General features: G+C 47.1%; 2 pseudogenes across 2 annotated transcripts; one reads left to right on the top strand and one right to left on the bottom strand.

The window, feature by feature from the left end:
- The first annotated feature begins 8,094 nt into the window (after positions 1–8,094).
- On the top strand, positions 8,095–9,343 carry LOC308563595 (cobalamin trafficking protein CblD pseudogene; annotated as a pseudogene). The gene is made up of 2 exons: positions 8,095–8,901; positions 9,150–9,343. The product of its transcript is annotated as a cobalamin trafficking protein CblD pseudogene (transcript).
- Positions 9,344–10,663: 1,320 nt separating this feature from the next.
- Positions 10,664–17,091, bottom strand: LOC308563594 (annexin A2 pseudogene; annotated as a pseudogene). Its single transcript has 3 exons — positions 16,212–17,091; positions 14,862–14,953; positions 10,664–10,786 (listed from the first exon to the last, which is right to left on the bottom strand). The product of its transcript is annotated as an annexin A2 pseudogene (transcript).
- Positions 17,092–18,218: the final 1,127 nt, after the last annotated feature.

Here is an 18,218-nt window from a genome sequence, read left to right as displayed (position 1 = left end):
GAGGTATAATTGGCCAATAACATTTTAAGATATTTAAAGTGTACAACATGATGATTGGACATACGTATACATTGTGACAGGACTTCCTCATTGAGTTAGTTAAGACATAAATCACCTCAGATATTTATCTGTGAGTGTGTGAGTCTGTTTGCTCATGAGAGAGAGACAGAGAGAGAGAGAGAACTTCTAAGTTCTACTTTCTTAACCTCTATGGAAAGCAGTATGTAGGTTCCTTAAAAAGTTAAAGATAGAAATATCTCATTCCTACCAACACTGCACGAGGGTTCCCTTCTCCTCCCATCTTGTAATCTCTTGTCTTTTTGACAGGAGTCATTCTAAGGGCTGTGAGGTGACATCTCTAGTGGTTTTGATTTGCGTTGGCCTGATGATGTTGAGCACCTTTTCATGTACCTGCTGGCCATCTGCATGTCTTCTTCAGGAAAATGTCTGTTCAGTTCCTCTGCCCATTTTTTGATGAATTAGTTTTGTGGTGTTGTTTTTCTCTTGAGTTGTGTGAGTTCTTTATGTTTTGGATATTAGCCTCTTATTAGGTGTATGATTTGCAAATATTTTTTCCCATTTTATATTGATTGTCTTTGCATTTTGTCGATGGTCTCCTTTGCTGTGCGGAAGCTTTGTAGTGTCACTTGTTTATTTTTGCTTTCTTTTTTTTTTTTGGTCTTTGTTTTTGGTGTCATGAAGAAAAATATTTTAATTAAAAACAAAACAGATTCAGTTTAAAAGGTGACTTGCTATTAACAGTTGTCTTTTCTCTTTATGTCAACAGCAAAGAACACATACTGGTCTTTCAAAACCTTCAGTGTGATGAATAAAACCTGTAAAATCACGATATAATCGATGCATTTAATGCCTCTTTTAACAGTCACCATTCATATTACTTCGTACATAAGGAATACCTTGAATCCAAAATTCTCAAAATATTAAAGTCAGTTGCTCAATTAAAGAATATTTAGCCCAGCCGGGCGTGGCTCAGTGGCTGAGTGTCGACCTGGGATCCAGGCAATCGGAGTTCGATTCCCGGTCAGGGCATATGCCCGGGTTGTGGCCTCGATCAATGACTCTCTCATCATTGATGTTTCTCTCTCTCTCTCCCTCTCCTTTCCTCGCTCTGAAATTAATAAAGATATATTTTTTAAAAAAAAGAATATTTCACAGAAGCTATACATTTCTTACTTTATCCTAATGCTTAGCTAAGTGGTATCCGTAATTAACCTCTTTGCTGTTGATGCACATTGACGTACAGAAAAACTTCCTAGAAGCTGACATCTGTTACCTGAGACAGCGTGGATCGAAACTCATCGTGTCTTGTGTTCCAGGGCCCCCCACTACCTCTCTTGGTGCACTGTGTCCTTGGCCGTCCAGTGTTGGCACCTACACTGGGCTTTCTTCTGGGGAAGTTCCTTTAACATTGACATTGTAAATTAAAAATACTAACGAGCCAAAGGGTCTGTCCATGGACCTGGGAGAATCATGGAGGAATGAGAGCAGAGTCCTTGTGTAGGGCAGTGCTCTGGGTTCACCCTGAGACTCCTACCTTGCTCTACAGACAAGGACGTTGTCATTTCTCTGGAGCAGAGAGAGAGCACCCCGATGGCAGCCTGAAACCAGGTGCTGTGAGTGAGTGAATGGACATGGAAGGTCCTGAGTGAAGGGGGGGAACTTATGACCATCCAGTAAGGTGGTCTTTTCTTAGCCCAGGGAGTTCCTGCCATGCTGAATGAAGACTTGGAGCTGCTGGATTTGGGGGTTTTTTTCTTCTTCTTTTTTTTTTTTTTTTTTGGAGAAGCCATAATCTAGACATTTTTAATGGGAAATCTCTAAAATTTTACACATTGGTAACTATTTCTGTATTTTTTCAAAAGCACACTATGGGCCAAAGGAAACAGAAATGAGGGCCCACAGCCTTCAAACATGCATTTTCCCATTGTCACTTTTGCTGAAGTGGGACAGAAAGAAGGACCTCTGCTTGGGAAGGACTGACTGCGTGCTGCTTTTCGTCTGACGACATGGGTGAAGATTCTCGCCATCCTGCTGAACAGACTCATTCCAGGCTATGTTATCCTTAGGTGATCTCAGTTCACTGACTCCAAGCTGGGTTTCAGTGAGAGCTTTGAAGTAGTTCGTAAAATGCCCATGAAAATGTCAAGAAGGGAAGGTCCCATGGTTCCCCTCAGAGGATCTGTGGTCCAGAGAGACTCACAGGTGAACACGGGCCAGGCTAGGCAGCTTCTTTGCTGGCTTGCTTGGCAGTGCCCTTCTGCAACTACCATCTACCCTACCCTTTCCTCACATGTCCATGTGCTTGCTTGTTACGTGGTCCCACCTGGGATAGGAACAAATGAGGAAGTGTGTGGATGACCTGTTCATACGTGCCCTTCCTGGGAAATCGTCATCACCTTTCTTGCTCCTGCTCTGCACGCTGAGGAGGACCTCACCAATGGGAACCCTTACAAATGGGGGCCTTCACAAGTGCATTGAGATGATCCCACCAGGTGTCTCTGTATCTGCCACCATCCTGTTTGTTGTGGTGGTGAAGTGACTGTCTCCTGCGCTCGTATGACCCAGTAACTTTTCTCAGTGTCACACAAGGTGCTTTTGTCCTAACTCTGCCTTCCACTTGTGTTGGCACGGAGGAACCAGTGAGCCACCTGCTGGCTGCCAGTGTGGTGGAAATCAGATGAAGAACTAAGCCTAATTAAGGACGGTAGATTCTCGTCTCCCTGCACCCAGCAGAATCTATAATGAGTTTCTCAGCATTTCTGTGGACTAGAAAACTTCTAGTAACTCTAAGTATAACCTATTAGAATGATGGCAGAAAGAGCTGAAATAGGCCATGGCTGTCTTACATCCTTTCCCTGGTAAAGACGTTTATTTATCAAGCTTGTGATTCTGTCTAGATGGGTCGACACTCATCACCACCACAGAAGCTCTGCTTCCTGGGGTGGGAAGCACATAGCTCGCCTGTCAGGGAAAGGGTTTATTCACACCTAGTTGTCATATAAGTGCTTTCAGCTCTTTGCTGTTGATATAAATTACTGCTGGAGTACAGAGTGAGTATCCTCCAACAAGACTAACTCTTTTCATGCCATGGTGCTCTGAAGACTGATGCGTGAGGGTGCCCTGTGCACGTTGAGAGCCTCCCTTTATAAAGGGCATTCACTGTAATTTGGCACCTGCCACTGATGCTAATGTGTGAGCCTGGCTCTGGGAGCGTGCCTCATTGGCTGGGTCATCCACTGCGAGAGCCCAGACTGGGCAGAAAACTTAGCGTCACAATGCCAAGCAACCTCGGAGCAGATGAATCTGTGAGTCCCACTGGGAAAATCTGTTTTAAACGAGCATGTAAGGGCTTTTTTTTGTTTTTTTTTCCTGTGTTGTTTTTTTTTATATATCTTTATTGATTTCAGAGAGAGGAAAGGAGAGGGGGAGAGAGAGAGACAGAAACATCAATGATGAGAGGGTCATTGATCAAGGCCGCAACCGGGCATGTGCCCCGACTGGGAATCAAACACCAATTGCCTGGATCCTAGGTCGAGGCTCAACCGCTGAGCCACGCCCGACCAGGCATAAACGAGCATGTAAGTTTAAATAGCCAAGGCATTTAAAATAAAGTCCTTACTTTCTCTCTTTATAACACCTCAGGCGCTACTGCTAATGATTTTCAACTCAAGCCTGTGATTCCATCTCTGTGCACAATAAACTGACATGGAAATTATTCAAAGGGCATCTTTATTGCTGGACCTGGGAGTTTCAAAAACTAGGTATGTGTATTATATTGGAGTGTTTTAATAGATATTTTAATGAGGCCACAACAGAATAGAAACTGTTTTCAAAGTTGACAATAACTCCATGTATAATATGATCCAGATGGTTGTCAGAGACAGGCATCCAAGGACTGTGTGCCTCATATCCCTATAATGGAAAGTATATAAATTACACACTTTTTATTGGGATATTTGAATGTCAGTTAATGGAATCAGAAAAGTACCAACAGATGTAACAGGCAGACAATTTCAAGATGCAGTTCAAAAGATTACTGCCTAGTTTCCCCTGGTTTTGCAGGCTCTTTAAAATAGATCCTTTGGAAAGAGGTTTCCTTTTATAGTAATTTCTTCCTTAATTTGGCTTGTTTTTGATGGGAAAAAATGTTTAAACAATTTATTTTGCAGATTCTTATTTGAATGCATTAACTGCTTTTCTCACTGAAATCACTGGAGCCCATTGTTAACCTCTCAAAGACACATTTGTATAACCTCTACATCACCTTTCCATCTACAAACTCCAAAACACGTGCTCTTGGACTTGTTTTTTCAGATGTCCATACAGCAGCTACTTGTTTTGTAAAAAAGCTGGGAATATTATGAAAATTAGTGCTCTCTGGGAGGGGAGTGGATTTCTAGGAGCTCCATTCCTATTTTGCCTTCTTTTCAAGGGGATGCAAGAGTAGGCAGGCCTGGGCTCTGGCCACCACCCACTGTGCCTGGAAGAGCAGTTGCCCTGTGCAGCCTTGTCTGTTCCCCCCAGCCTCAGGCCTCACCTTCCGCTTTACTTGCAGGCAGCTTCAGATTGTCTCCCCAGCAATACCCAGAGGTCATTTGCATTGTAATATACCCAATTCCAAGAAGGTACCTCATGGAAATGTATTTGACTTCCCCAAACAGAAAATGTTCATATACCCTTAGCTGGTTTGGCTCAGTGGTTAGAGCGACGGCCCTCAGACTGAAGGGTCCTGGGTTCAATCCTGTCAAGGACACATACCTCAGTTGCAGGCTGGATCCCTGGCCCTGGTCAGGGTGCATGGGGGAGGCAGGCAGTTGATGTATCACATCGACCCTCCCTCCCTCCCTCCCTCCCTCCCTCCCTCCCTCCCTCCCTCCCTCCCTCTTTCTCTCCCCCCCTCCTCTCTCCCCCCTTTCCCCTCTCTGTGAAAAGCAGTGGAAAAAATATCCTCAGATGAGGATTTTAAAAAAAAGAAAGAAAATGTTCATATTAAAATGACACTAATAAGATAGAGTCTCCTGTCTCTGCACAATGGCATTTCCCCAGCTTTCTTTCCAAAGTGAAGAGGAAAGCTGGTTTTCTCAGACTGAGAAATACCATGGTGACAGTTCAAGGAATGTTTGATCTCATCGCCTGATTGTAAGAATGGAAATCTAGAGAGAGAAGCAAGCATGGAAGATGAGCAGTTAAGGATTTGGAGGTGCCTGCCATTAAGAGACTGAAAGTTTTTGATGACTAGCTCAAATACCTAACAATACCAGATTTTTGGCTTTAGATTTATTTTTCAGTGTAGTTCTCACCAGTCGCCGTGTGTTGTGTGTTGTGTTTTCTGTGGCACGAGGAGGGAAGATCTCTGTGCACAGGGCCTGGTTGCACCAGCAGTGTAGGAGCCACCAGACAGAGTTGTACTTCAAGTCACCCCAAGCAGGTGTTGACCTAGTGGGACACTTCTGCTCTATTAAGGACCCTTGGGAGCATCTTGACTTTAGTTCATGTGGCCATACGTCATGAGAGGTCCTGTACTGGTACACCAGTTGAGCTGTTTTTATGCTCTTGTCTCCCAAAGTCAGTTTACTGGGATCTCACCCCTTAGAGCAGGAGTGGGTATGTCTGGCCCGTGGGTCCTATATAGCCACCTGCAAAATCATTTGGTCTGGCCCAGCCAAGGCAACCGCAGGCGGGACTCAAAATTCAATAAATGTAGGAGCTTTTTTCATAGCTAATTTTTAAGTTGATAATTTTGTATGGCCCGCTGATGATGTTATAAATATCTAAATGGCCCTTTTCAGAATAAAGACTCCCCACCCCGGCCTTAAAGGAACACCTTTGAACATGTCATAGCACACTCATTTTTTAACAAGTGAACAAACATTATAAGGTACAGTTTACATAAGTAAGATGTATCGCTTTTAAGGGTTCCCTCTTCGGTGCGTTTTCACAAAGGCACACAGTTGTGAAACCACTGTCCCAGTCCTGACAGAGAGCAGCGCCGTCACCACAGGTTTCCTTGTGGCCCTTGCGGTCCATCTCCGTCGCCTGCCCCGCTAGGCCCCCACTAACCTGATCTCCACAACTGCTGCGTGGGTGGTTTCCTGCCCTAGAACTCGGTGTCAGCCGAGCCACAGCCCACGGCCCTTTGTGTCTGACTTCTTTGTGCTACATGACGTTTGATCATTTTTGTTGCGAGTAGTATTTCCTTGTGTGAAGACAGCAGCTTGGCTTAACCGTTCTCCTGTTGGTGGACATTTGGGCTTTCAGTTGGTAGTTTGGGAAACGCCAGTGTGGAGGAGTGTCATAGGGTCACACGCATGCACCCCGAGAAACCATGACGGCTTCCAGCGGGCTCCCAGTGGGAGTGGACAAGAAGGACGCTCTTTCAGGTTTCCTCCGTACTCATGTGCGACAAGAGTGCTCTGCACTCTACATGTTTGTAGTGATCAGTAAACGAGAGAGATTTTATGCAGTGGAGGACACATTCTTCGGGCAAAGTCTCAAAGGCGTATACTTTATCCACCCAGCTGGTTTGGTCATTTTCCTTGGAAAAGAATTAAAACTTTTTTTCATATAGCCTTTTAAAAGCGCATAGATGGTTTATATCAAAACATATGCTGAACAGAATAGTCAACTTAAAAAATATAACATCTGCCCTATCCAGTTTGTCTCAGTGGTTAGAGCGTTGGCCCATGGACTGAAGGGTCCTGGGTTCGATTCCCAGTCAAGGGCACGTTCCTCCGGTGCAGGCTCCATCCCGGGCCCCAGTCGGGGTGTGTGCAGGAGGCAACCAGTCGATGTGTTTCTCTCACATCCGTGTTTCGCCCTCCCTGTCCCTTCTGCTCTTTCTGAAAAGCAATGGAGAAATATCCTCGGGTGAGGATTCCAAATAATAGTGATAAAATAATAAAATAATGAGATAAAATAAAATAAAATATAATAATATAAAAAACAAATAAAATAGGACCAAGCAAAAGGAGACTGCAAAGATGCCAACGATAAAGGCCAAAATAATTACTGAGCTTACAGTTGGACTGGGCTCCTGTGAGAATCCACGCAAGAAACATAAGCCATGCTGTTCTTGTCACCACGTGACAAACGGAATCCCCGCAGAAGAGGTGACGTTCTAGCCTTAATGAAATTCTAGCACTGATGTAAAGAGACAACCAGTGAGTTCAACAGATAAGTTTTGTTTGCTTTTTAATCCTCACCAAGGATATTTTTCTATCGCTTTTCAGAGAGAGTGGGAGGGGGGGAGAGAGAGACATCGATGTGACAGAGACATCAATTGGTTCCCTCCTGCACACGCCTCTAACGGGGGCCGAGCCTGCAACTGAGGTACCTGCCCTTGGCCGGAATTGAACCCGGGGCCCTTCAGTCTGAGCACCGATGCTCTGACCACTGAGCAAAACTGGTTAGGGCCAACAAATAAGTTTTAAGATTTCAAGTGGTCCTCTGAGAAACTGGTTTCCTTTCTATGACTAACGTGTATGCACTGCCCATCTTCCCTGGTGCCCATGTGTGTGCCCTGATGGGGACGTTGGACTCCAGGCTCAGAGACGTACTTAATGGAAGAAGAACTTAGGGGGGACTTGGGCCATTGTACTTGGGAGCATATGTAGGACCCTTAAAATGTGGTGTAAAATTTCACAGTGGCAACCTTGTTCTTACAGGACCCAGAAAGAAACTGGATTTTAAGATGGTGCACAAAGGTTGAGAATGAGAACATATTGTAAGGCTTCAAAACCGTGGATTGTTAATTCTTATGTTTCATTGCAAATTTTAACTGGAACTCTGTTTCCTTTCTTAGGGACCACAAAGATTTTTCACGGCATGGGCAACAAAAGCTCTGAGGTAACAGGAGACACAGAGGTGACTTTCTTCTAGCAAAAATTGACCTACTGACAGGCCAAGAGCTTGCAGGAGCAACACGAGGCCACTCTACTCTTTATTTTCCCGCCACAATTAGCAAAAAATGTGTTTTCCGGTGAAGCATTCAGAAACAGGAATATAGAAAAATGCAAGTTTAACTTTCAATTTCCATTTATGTTTCACTTCAGACGAGTGGAAACGTCATTGAAAATGTCTCCCCTTGATGGTGGGAAGAGTCAGGGTCTGGAACAACTGGAGGCAGCGGTGGTGACCAGACTAACTTCACGGAAGGAAAGATATTTTGCATCTGCTCTTTCCACTAGAAATGCCAATGTGCTCTGTGACAGAGCCAGACTGGTTTCCCATCTCCCAGGAGTTTACTCTTTAGTTAAAAGGGTTGTTGGTCCCAAAGCCTTTTCAACTGCAAGATCTTCGGGTTCTGATGAGTCCCATGTGGCCACTACACCTCCCAATATATTCTTTTGACTAGTATGGCCGGATGAAATTTTGGGACCCTTTGGACCTCAGGACCAGAGATTCCAGCTTCCTGGGAACATAGGTTTTGACTGTCACCTCAATGGGACCATGTCACAGAAGAAAAGCCAGGTTCAGAAAACTTTAGCTGATGTTCTAGCAGAACCTTTATCAAGGGAAAGACATGAGTTTGTGATGGCACAGCATGTGAATGAATTTCAGGGCGACGGTGCCCCTGTTGAACAAGAAAGTAACAGTGCAGAAATGTTCTTTGAAAGTGCCAGAGTAGAGTGTGCAGTCCAAACATGTCCAGAATTGCTGCAGAGATTTTCAATCACTGTTTCCAGATATGGCCACCAACAAACCATCGATTCTGACTGCAACCCTGGAAACAGAATGGTATGACTCTTTGGAGGGAGAAGGGAGAAAGTGAAAGAGAAATGCTCTCAGAGATGCTCATCAGTGGTGCTAGGGAAATATGCTACGCTCTTCGAGCCGAAGGCTGTTGGGCTGACTTTACTGACCCATCATCTGCTTTGGCATGTTTTTGAACCATATACAGGCAACACCCCTTTTGTTTCTTCTTGTTGTTTTTTAATTCTCGCCGGAGGATATTTTTCCCATTGCTCTTCAGAGAGAGTGGAAGGGGGAGAGAGAGAGACATTGATTGGTTGCCCCCTGCATGGGCCCCAACTGGGGCTGGGGATAGAGCCTGCCACCGAGGTACATGCCCTTGACCAGTATCGAACCCGAGACCCTTCAGTCCATGAGCCGATGCTCTAACCATGGAGCCAGAACCGGCCAGGGCAAAACAACACTCTTTGAAACAGATGAATGCTATCAATATTTAAAATTCTCTGTCGATGATGTTGGCTGCTGTAGAGTGATTCGTCCTAGTCTCTGGGGTACCCATGTGATTGTAGGAAGTATCTGTACAAATGCAACTCCAGACAGCCATATTATGGAGAAATTTAGTGGAAACTAGTAGTATTGTCAATTTATTTGCCGTACAATTTCTACTTAACATTTGGGTTGACCTGTAAACACTGAAAGGCTTCAGTTCTTAAAATTTACTTATTTCTAGGTATTTACCTCTACATTTATGAATTTGCAACGTTGACGGGTTTGTGATTTTTAAATCTCAGAGGTTCATATTGTCAATGAATACATGTTAAGCACATCCACATTGTTCAGAAGGTGGTAATTAGCATGTAACTATGCTATGATCTCCTATTGTTATTTCTCCCCTTTATTGGAGAAACCTTAGTTTTAATTATTTTCTCCAGGATTAAATTGTACATCTGCTTACGATGATATATTTTATTCACCGCAGTATTTTTTGGTTAATCCTCACCCAAGGATATTTTTTTCATTGATTTTCAGAGAGAGTGGGAAGGAGGAGGCAGGGGGGAGAGAGCGAGAAACATTGATATGAGACAGACACATCGATTGGATGCCTCCCACACGAGCCCCGGCTGGGGCCAGGGATCGAACCTGCAACTCAGATACGTACCTTGACCCAAAGTCGAACCCATGACCCTTTGGTGGGCAGGCCCATGCCCTTACCACTGAGCCACACTGGCCAGGGCTCATTGCAGTATTTTAAAAATGTGGTTTCTAAGATTTCCAAGAAAGTGTAATATTAATCTTTTCAAGTGTTTTTTAAGATGAGTGCAATTGAAAATTCTAGGTTTAACTTTTCATAATTTTCTTTTTTTTGGTACCACTCTTAGTACTACTTTGAAATAATGTACATACAGGAAAAGAAGACTAAGAATAATACTCATCTTTATGAATCTCAAACATACTAAAAACATGATTCTTAACTCCTGGGTTGTAATAAATCAATGTCAGTTAACGTAGCTCTTTCTGAGACAAAAGAAGGAAAAGAAAATGCCTCCATCCACAGGCTCAAAGGCTTTTGTTAATTTCTTCTCCTTTCCCCCCGCCAAGGATCCAGGGTACTTTACACGGATTGCGATACTTTGGAAGGAGCATCCCTCACAAGTAGCGTATACGTTGTACCCTGAGTAACTGGGACACACCAAGGGACAATATTTAATTTGTCGTGACAGTCTGGTCAAAAGATACTTGATGGAAAAGATACAGACTGAACAAGAGAGCTATTACTGTTTCATCTCATATAAATGACCGATGTAAAAAATTGCATTTAGTAATTTATCAGCAAATATGACACATACCCTCATGTTCTGTCTGTCTGAATTAAAATGTGATTTTTAGTAAAACCTATCAGAAATCAGGCTACAAGTGACAGAAACCTCAATCCCATGGGGAGTCCATTGGCTCAAGCTGCTGAGAAGGGGCTGATGCAGCGGTAGGTGGCGCCCTCGAGTTGGGCAGCACCCTGGAGTTTGGCTCCTGGCCTCTGAGAGCCTTCCTGCAGGGAGCCGGCCCCTCCCTGCCCTTGCTGTGAGAAGGCAGCTCCCCTCAGGTTTCAGGGAGAGGGGAGCATCCTCAGGGCTCCTGCCAGAGTGGGAGCAGGGACTCTGCCCGTCCTGCGAGGCTGGCACACGCCCTCCCGGACCTCTCCTGTGGCCAGGGCGGTGGTTGCGCATGGGGCTTCAGCACAGCCCCGGCCTGCCCTGGGCTAGGAGCAGGGTCCGTGCCACGTGGGCCCATGCCTGAGAGCAGAGGGTGGTCATCAACTCCTGGAAGGAGGAGAAAGGGGTTCTGACCCAGCATGAAAAGTTCTTCTCCAACCAACCGAGAAGTTAGGAGGCATTCTCAAGCTCAGACGTTCCTCATGGTGCCTTGCAGGGCCTTTCAGCTGGTCCTCCTGTCTTGGGAGGACTGTCATGGCCGAACTCTTGCTTTCTTTACTATTTTTATTATTTATACAATCCATTGTATTTATTTTTAAATTTTTATTTTATTGTGATAGGCACACTTAACATGAGAACTACCCTCTTCACAAATGCCAAGTGCCTGTCACTGCCACAGGCACAGTCTCTAGCACTTTCTCCTGCAGAGCCAGCACTTTATATCCATTGAACAGCAGCTCTGCGACCCCCTCTCCCAGCCCCTGGCATTCACCATTCCACTTTCTGCTGCTATGAATGTGGCTACTCTAGGGCCCTCACGTAAGTGGGACATGAGGTGCTGGTCATGCTGCGACTGGCTGATTTTCAGAGCATAATGCCCTCCGGGTGCCCGCGTGCTGCAGCAGGGGCAGGGTTCCCTTCTCTTTGAAGGCTGTGTGATGCTCCGTTGTATGTCTGTACCTCATGGTTTTACCCACCATCGGTCAGTGGACACTTAGGTGGTTTCCACATCGAGGTTTTGTGGCTGAACTCTTTCCTCTCTCTCTGCAGATGGAGCAGTTGTCATCCAGGCAGATGTAACCTGGTGTGGTCAGCATCACTTGTAGCAGCAGTTTAGTGAGTGTTTGAATGTTTGTGGATGTCAGCATTTGTGAGCCCCCCATCCCTTTGGAAAATGTCTCCAGGATTTTCAAAACCAGTGACGCTGGGGCTCAGACGTGTCCCCAAATGCCCCAACCGATGTGGCTCTCGGACCTAAGGTGCCCCTGGGACACGGACCATGCCTCTCATTTCAGTCTCCAAGGTGTAGCTGAATGTGGCATTCAGACTCTCCTAATTTGTAAACCTGTGCCATCATCCAGGAAAAAGGGACTGGATTTAATAGGCCATAGAAAGATCTTTCAGGATTAGGGAGAATTAGAGTTTCAGAAGTTGGGCTGGGGGAGGCCTTGAGGGAAGCGGGAAGAGAGAAAGAAGCATTTCCCTGAAACAGAGGAGGGGCAGGCGTGGAGGAGAGTGAGGGCCTTTGCTCAGCACGGTGACATCAGGGGTCCCAGGCCTGCGGACCCTGTGCTCTATCCTGTCATCCCATGTGGTGCCCCACTGGGCGAATGTCCCAGGATACCCACCAGCCCAGGAAAATGGTGAAGTACAGGCGATGCACTGAGGTGATGGTGGGGAAGCCCCAGGATTGCCGCCCCGCTCAGGGTAAAGCCGGGGCCTCCCTGTGGTTGACGAGGTGCTCCTGGAGCTGACCTGCCCCCCATCCTGGGCTTCTGCCACCCAGGCCACACTCACTCCCTGACCGAGGGCTGCACCACCCTCAGAAATGAACTGAGGGAGAGAGGCCCTTCCTCACTCTCTGGCAGAAAAAGAGCACCCCGTCAGTCTCTAGCACTTTATTCTGCTCGACTTTTCTTGGGTATCATTCCCAGAGACTATTTATTTTAAATTATTAAATGGGAATACAGCGTTCAGAAAATAAACGATTTTCCTATTTAGTTTTGTTATTTCTGCTGTGCCCTAAAAGGTGCCTGCTGTTTAAAGACCGTCATGCTCACTTACTATTTAAGTTACCAAGAGAACTCCTTTTTCTGCCCCACCCCTCTCCCTCCTCCCCACCGCTCCCCCCACAGGAAGAGAATGCAGTGGCCAGAGGCAGCAGCAGATGGTGCTATAAAGACAGACTGTGTGCACCTAAAACCACTCTAAAAATACAGTATACTTAAGAAAAAAGTGCTAAATGTTGGACAAAATTGAGGAGTCTGTAGGGACTGCTCGTTTTGTTAAAAGCGAGTGACACTTGCTGTAAGACTTACCACCATTGCTCTCTGTCTCCACCCCTGAACTACAGGAAGCCCGGAGTGGAAAGGTTAGTGCCGGACCAGGGAAGCTGAGCTGCCCGATTTCCCACACTCACTCCAAGGCGGGGTGGCTCGTGGATCCCCAGCCTCTGGCCTCGGTCCTCTGTAAGGAAGGGTCCGCCACGTTGGGAGGAGGCTGTCCTGAAGACGTCTTCTGGGAAGTCTGCGAGGCCCCTGGGAATGTGGAGATGGAGAGTGGGTGGCACAGGCATGTTGGCAACTAAGGCCCTCAGAGTCCTCCTTAATGATGAAGGTGTTTCTATCTTCAGCTTTTAAAACTTTTTAAGTCTGGTCTCTTTTGGACATAAATAAAGAGTGTGTGTGTGGGACGAGGCGCTTCTCTTTTGTCACAACAGCGTTTCATAGGGTCTCAGCACCAGCTCGTGTGCTTTCTCCAAATGGGAGTAATGGGGGAGGGGCATTAGTCAGGCTTCTCGGGGAAGCAGACAACAGGGCGTGTGTTTGGAGAGAAAGATGCATCATAAGGAATCGGCTCCCCTGGCTGTGGGCTGGCAAGTCCACAGTCTGCAGCGAGGCGGCAGGCGGCAGGCCCAGGAGAGACGATGGTGCAGGAGGGGTCTGAAGCCGTCTGCTCGAGAACCCTTCTTACTTGGGGGAGGTGAGGCTTTTCGTTCCCCTCAGGTCTTCAGCGGATCGGATGAGGCCCACCCACAATGGGGCCCCTTTAGTCTACTGATTTCAATGTCGGTCTCATCCAAAACCATCCCTGCAGAACCACCCAGAGTAATGTCTGGCCAAATATGTGGGCACCGCATGGCCCGGTCAAGTTGACACGTGATATTGGCCTCACGCTCGTTTTTCCCTTCCCCCTTCCCCCTTCCCCCTTCCCCCTTCCCCCTTCCCCCTTCCCCCTTCCCTCCTTTTCCTCCTCCTCCTCTCCTTCCTCCCTTCCTTCCTTCCTTCCTTCCTTCCTTCCTTCCTTCCTTCCTTCCTTCCTTCCTTCCTTCCTTCCTTCCTTCCTTCCTTCCTTCCTTCCTTCCTTCCTTCTCCTCCTTCTCTTCCTTCTCCTCCTCCTCCTCCTTCTCCTCCTCCTACTCGCCTTCTTGCTTCCTTCCTCCCTCCCCCCTTCCTCCCTCACCCCTTCCTCCCTCCCTCCCTCCCTCCCTTCCTTCCCTCCCTCCCTTCCTTCCTTGCCGGTACATGTCTTCCACCCTTTTTTACCCCAGACTGCTTTCCTCTGCTGTGTTACATCCTGCACCCGACTCAGTATAAACTCTTATAACACAAAGTAGACCAAGGTCTGGATATTGTGCCTCATAAATAATCTGAGGCAGGGAAGGCAGATATTTAATTTAATTTCATCACCAATAAGTGGTACTTCAGAATTTGTTTTTTAAATCTTCAGCATGGAAGCTGTTTTAATGTGAAATCTATTTGTTTTATACTGAGAGACCATTTAATTTTGGTCCATTTATTGATGAAAGTTAAATATTTTAAATATCTCTGATAGTGTTTTTAGTCACATATAATGTCATATTTTCCACATGCTACACTCTCTCATTCCATCTAAGATAGGTTGAAACTTTCCATATAAAATGTCACGTGTGAACTTTATGAATAGAGTGTCTGAATATCATCATCTAGAAGGTATGGACTGGGCAGTGAGGGTAAGGACTGGGCCTTAAGGTCATGGGCATAAAAGTGTACACATTCAAACTCATTTTTTAAGGAAAGCACTTTGCATGGCCCGCCAGAGTAGCAATAAACCGCAGTGCGGGCGCACACTCACGCTGACTCCCCTGCTCCACAGGGGCACTGGCGAAGTCAGCACAGGAGACGCACACACTCAGGTGCCTGTGACGTCCAGACAGGTAACCCAACTAGATGACATGCTGACCGCTGCCGTGGAGCTGCAGAGGGCACACTTGTCGCTTTCCTCCCGCAGCAGGAAGAGGCGTCCGCATGTGCAGGAGGGGGACGTGCCCGTGTCTGAAATGGAATGGGGAAGTCAGGGAGTACATGGGAGGGAATCACGACAAGTGTAAGGGATTTTAAAGACAAATGCTGTCCCTATTACGCAAAACCAGAAGACCATTTTCAGAGGCGCCTGGCCGCCCCAGCGCTCTCATGGCTCATCACCTGGTCAGCAGTGCGAGCGGGTGAATGATGAACTGTGTCTGCATTGAGTTCTCAGCTGGCAGGTAAGCCCGGGGATGCTGGTTTTCTACAGCGACTCTGCAGGGGCCTGAGCTCCGACCTAAGGTCACGTCTTCTCCCATCCTGTCCCACTCCCCCAGCCACTGTGGGTCCTCTCTCCCACAGCACACGTTAGCATGTACACTACCTGTCATTCCGGCTTCTGTTTAACTTATTTCCAGAAAAGTCCAGGCAATGGTTTTATCTGCAAAAGAGGGAGAAGGGGAGAGAGCACCGCGTGTCTTTCAGTGTTCACAGAAACTGGGCAGGTTGTGTTTCAGGCCATAGTCTCCTTGAGAACGCAAAGAGAACTTTGACCACCTCTTTGGTCTGGTTTGTGAAGAGGGAGACTCTTGTGCCTGCTTTGAAGGTGTTTTTAACATCAGGCGTGTTGAACTTGACACTTTGTTCCAGAGAAAAACTCATTTGGGGAGGCAAAATAATTTCCTTCATTTGGAGTATCCAGTAAGACCTCCCTGGCTCGAGCCTCGGTGCAGCCACTGACTGCGCCGATCACCCGGGCTCGCCACTCTCGCAAAGCCTCAGGCCCTTTGCTTGTCAAGCAAGCGTCTCAACATCCCTTTTCGGTTTCCTTAGCCTCGCCTCCGCTTCCACGTGGAGTCCTTTCATTAATGTGCTGATTTTCTTTTCTTTAGTAAAAATTCAGTTTGTTCATCTGTTTACGACACAGTACACTAGAGGCAAAGTGTTTCACATCACAGATTTCACTCCCAGCTCCTTGGAATGCTCATTTCTTTGGCCGGAAGGAGAGACTGCACGGGAAAGCCCGGCGATGCCGAGGCACCTGAAATAAGGATGGGGCAGGAGCAGCGCTAATGCCATTCACAGGACTGGCACAAGGCGGCTGTCAGCTGCAAACTGCGTTTCCAGGATTGTTAGCGGGAAGTGGAGCCCCGCCACTCCCGGACGCTGGAGCCATCGCAGCTCTGTCACCCCCCCCCCCAGGAACAGCAGCGCTTCCTGGGGGCCCCCTGAGTGTCTTTCTGGAGGTAGCAGTACAGGGACTTGCTGTGCTTTCTCTTCAACTCACACCCAGCTTTCAACACGTCTGCTTCACTGCCGGGGACCATGATCCTGACCCGGTCCTTATCGGGAGTCCCCTGCCCTCCGTGAGTACGGTTGGTCCACAGAATACACCCCCAGTACATCCCTGACTGGATACACTGGGGCAGGTTCAGGAGAGCATTTTCCAGGGCTCCAGGGACCTCCTCCTCGATGCTCTTCAACATGTCAGAGGGGCTATAGCTCTTGTACCTGTCAAATACTTTCTGGAGGTGACGCAAGCTCTGCTCGGTCATGATGCTGAGCCACTTGGGAATGCCAGTCCCTTTCCCCTTCACTCCAGCATCACAGATACTGGGGGCATCTTGGTGAGTCGGGGCATGAGCCATGACAGAGCCATCTCTGCTCTTCTGCCTTTTGCGAGGGCAACCAGCTTGCGGAAGTCACAGGGGGCCCTGGAAATCATGTCTCCTACATTTCCCTGTAGACTGTCAGTTTCCTGCAGCTCCTGTTGGTCCTTGAGCGAGGATCTCAATGGGAGAGCCCTCGTCCGTCCCCAGCTCTTTCATGGAGGCCTTTGGCTTGGAAGCATCATACTGAGCGGGTGTTTCAACAGGCCCCCAGGCCCCATCTCCAGGTGGCCAGACGAGGCTGACGTCAGTGCTGAAGCAAGTTCCTTTTTGGCCCTTCTCTGGAAGGAGAAGGCAATATCTTGCCTCTGCTTGTTGCTGTGGTTGGTCAAAATGTTGAGGATGGTGGCCTCATCCACACTGTTGGTTAATGGCGGTTTCACTGCTCAGAGCATCCTGGTGGGCACCAAGGTTGGTGTGTGCTTTGACTGACCCATATGCACTTTGGGGTGTAGAGTGATCCCCTTCCAAGCTGAGCTTGTGCAGATCAAGTCTCATGGTCACTGGTGTCTGTGGAGCAGGACGTGAGATGCACTACAGTGGAGAAACCATTCAGAGGCAAAGCCCTACCAGGCCGGGGTGTATCTGGGCTTTCACACGGATCACAGGCATCCAGTCAAATGCCCTGCTGGAAACGTTCCCCTGAATTTAGTTTTTGGAGGCCCCAGAAAAACTAATTCTTGCAGGTTTGAACTTGGACTGTGTAAACGGAAGAAACATTCAAACCTGTGAAGAAGTTTTGTGAGTTTTTGAGCCAAACTCTCGACACATGCGGCGAAGCAGAATCTCAATGATTTGAGTTAATGCTCCTGAGAGTGGCAGTTTTGCGCCTTGTTTTATGCATTACAGTCAAAAGAGGAGACCCAAGTGGGCTACATGAAATCCATTGGTGACAGATTAGGGAGGCGGGAGAAAGCAGAGCGGGGAAACCTCAAGAATTGGATAAAAACTAAAATGATGGACACACACTTCTTTTATTTAGGTGGGTGCAGGATAGTTAACAGTTAACAACTCATTAACGATGAGGGGATTTGCGGTCTCTGCAGAGCAGTGCCTGTGCTTTGCGGGGTCCGGAAAAAGGGAAATTACTTTGACATTCCAAGGATATGGTAGATGCCAAAAGACAATAGACAGGCTCGGTTAAGGTGAAGATTGACATTTGTCAGGGAAGATCCAGCCTAAGACATGGCTACCCACCATGAACTGCTCTTAGTTTAAAAAGGTTTCATTTCAGACCATCCTTTGTGGTTACTTAAGGCCTCTGGGTTTGGAAGTGCGCTACGCAGGCCTCCCCTCGGCGTGTCAGGTTAGCATGTGGCCCCTTTTCATGGACAACTGCATAAAAATAGGTAAGATAATTTGGGGGAGGCAGTCTCATGAAAGTCTCTCCAGACATTATTTTCCTCATCTGCAAACAATGGTGAGGGCATGGATGCTTTGGAAGCTTCCGCCCAATTCCAATGATATCAATCTTTGATACTTAGCTATAGCAGGAAAACATAATTTAAAATATTTTGGTAGATCAGTCTTGGACTTAGAATTCTCACTCAGGACTGAGATTTTAAATTTCCCACCTTACCCCTTAAAGGCAGGGCCACAGCTTGTTCCGTGAGAGCTGGGAGAGC

This window comes from Miniopterus schreibersii (genome assembly GCF_964146895.1).
Source record: "Miniopterus schreibersii genome assembly, chromosome: 11".
NCBI classification, from domain to species: domain Eukaryota; kingdom Metazoa; phylum Chordata; class Mammalia; order Chiroptera; family Miniopteridae; genus Miniopterus; species Miniopterus schreibersii.
The sequence above is the reverse complement of the archived record's forward strand: the minus strand, read 5'-3'. Positions and strand labels throughout refer to the sequence as shown.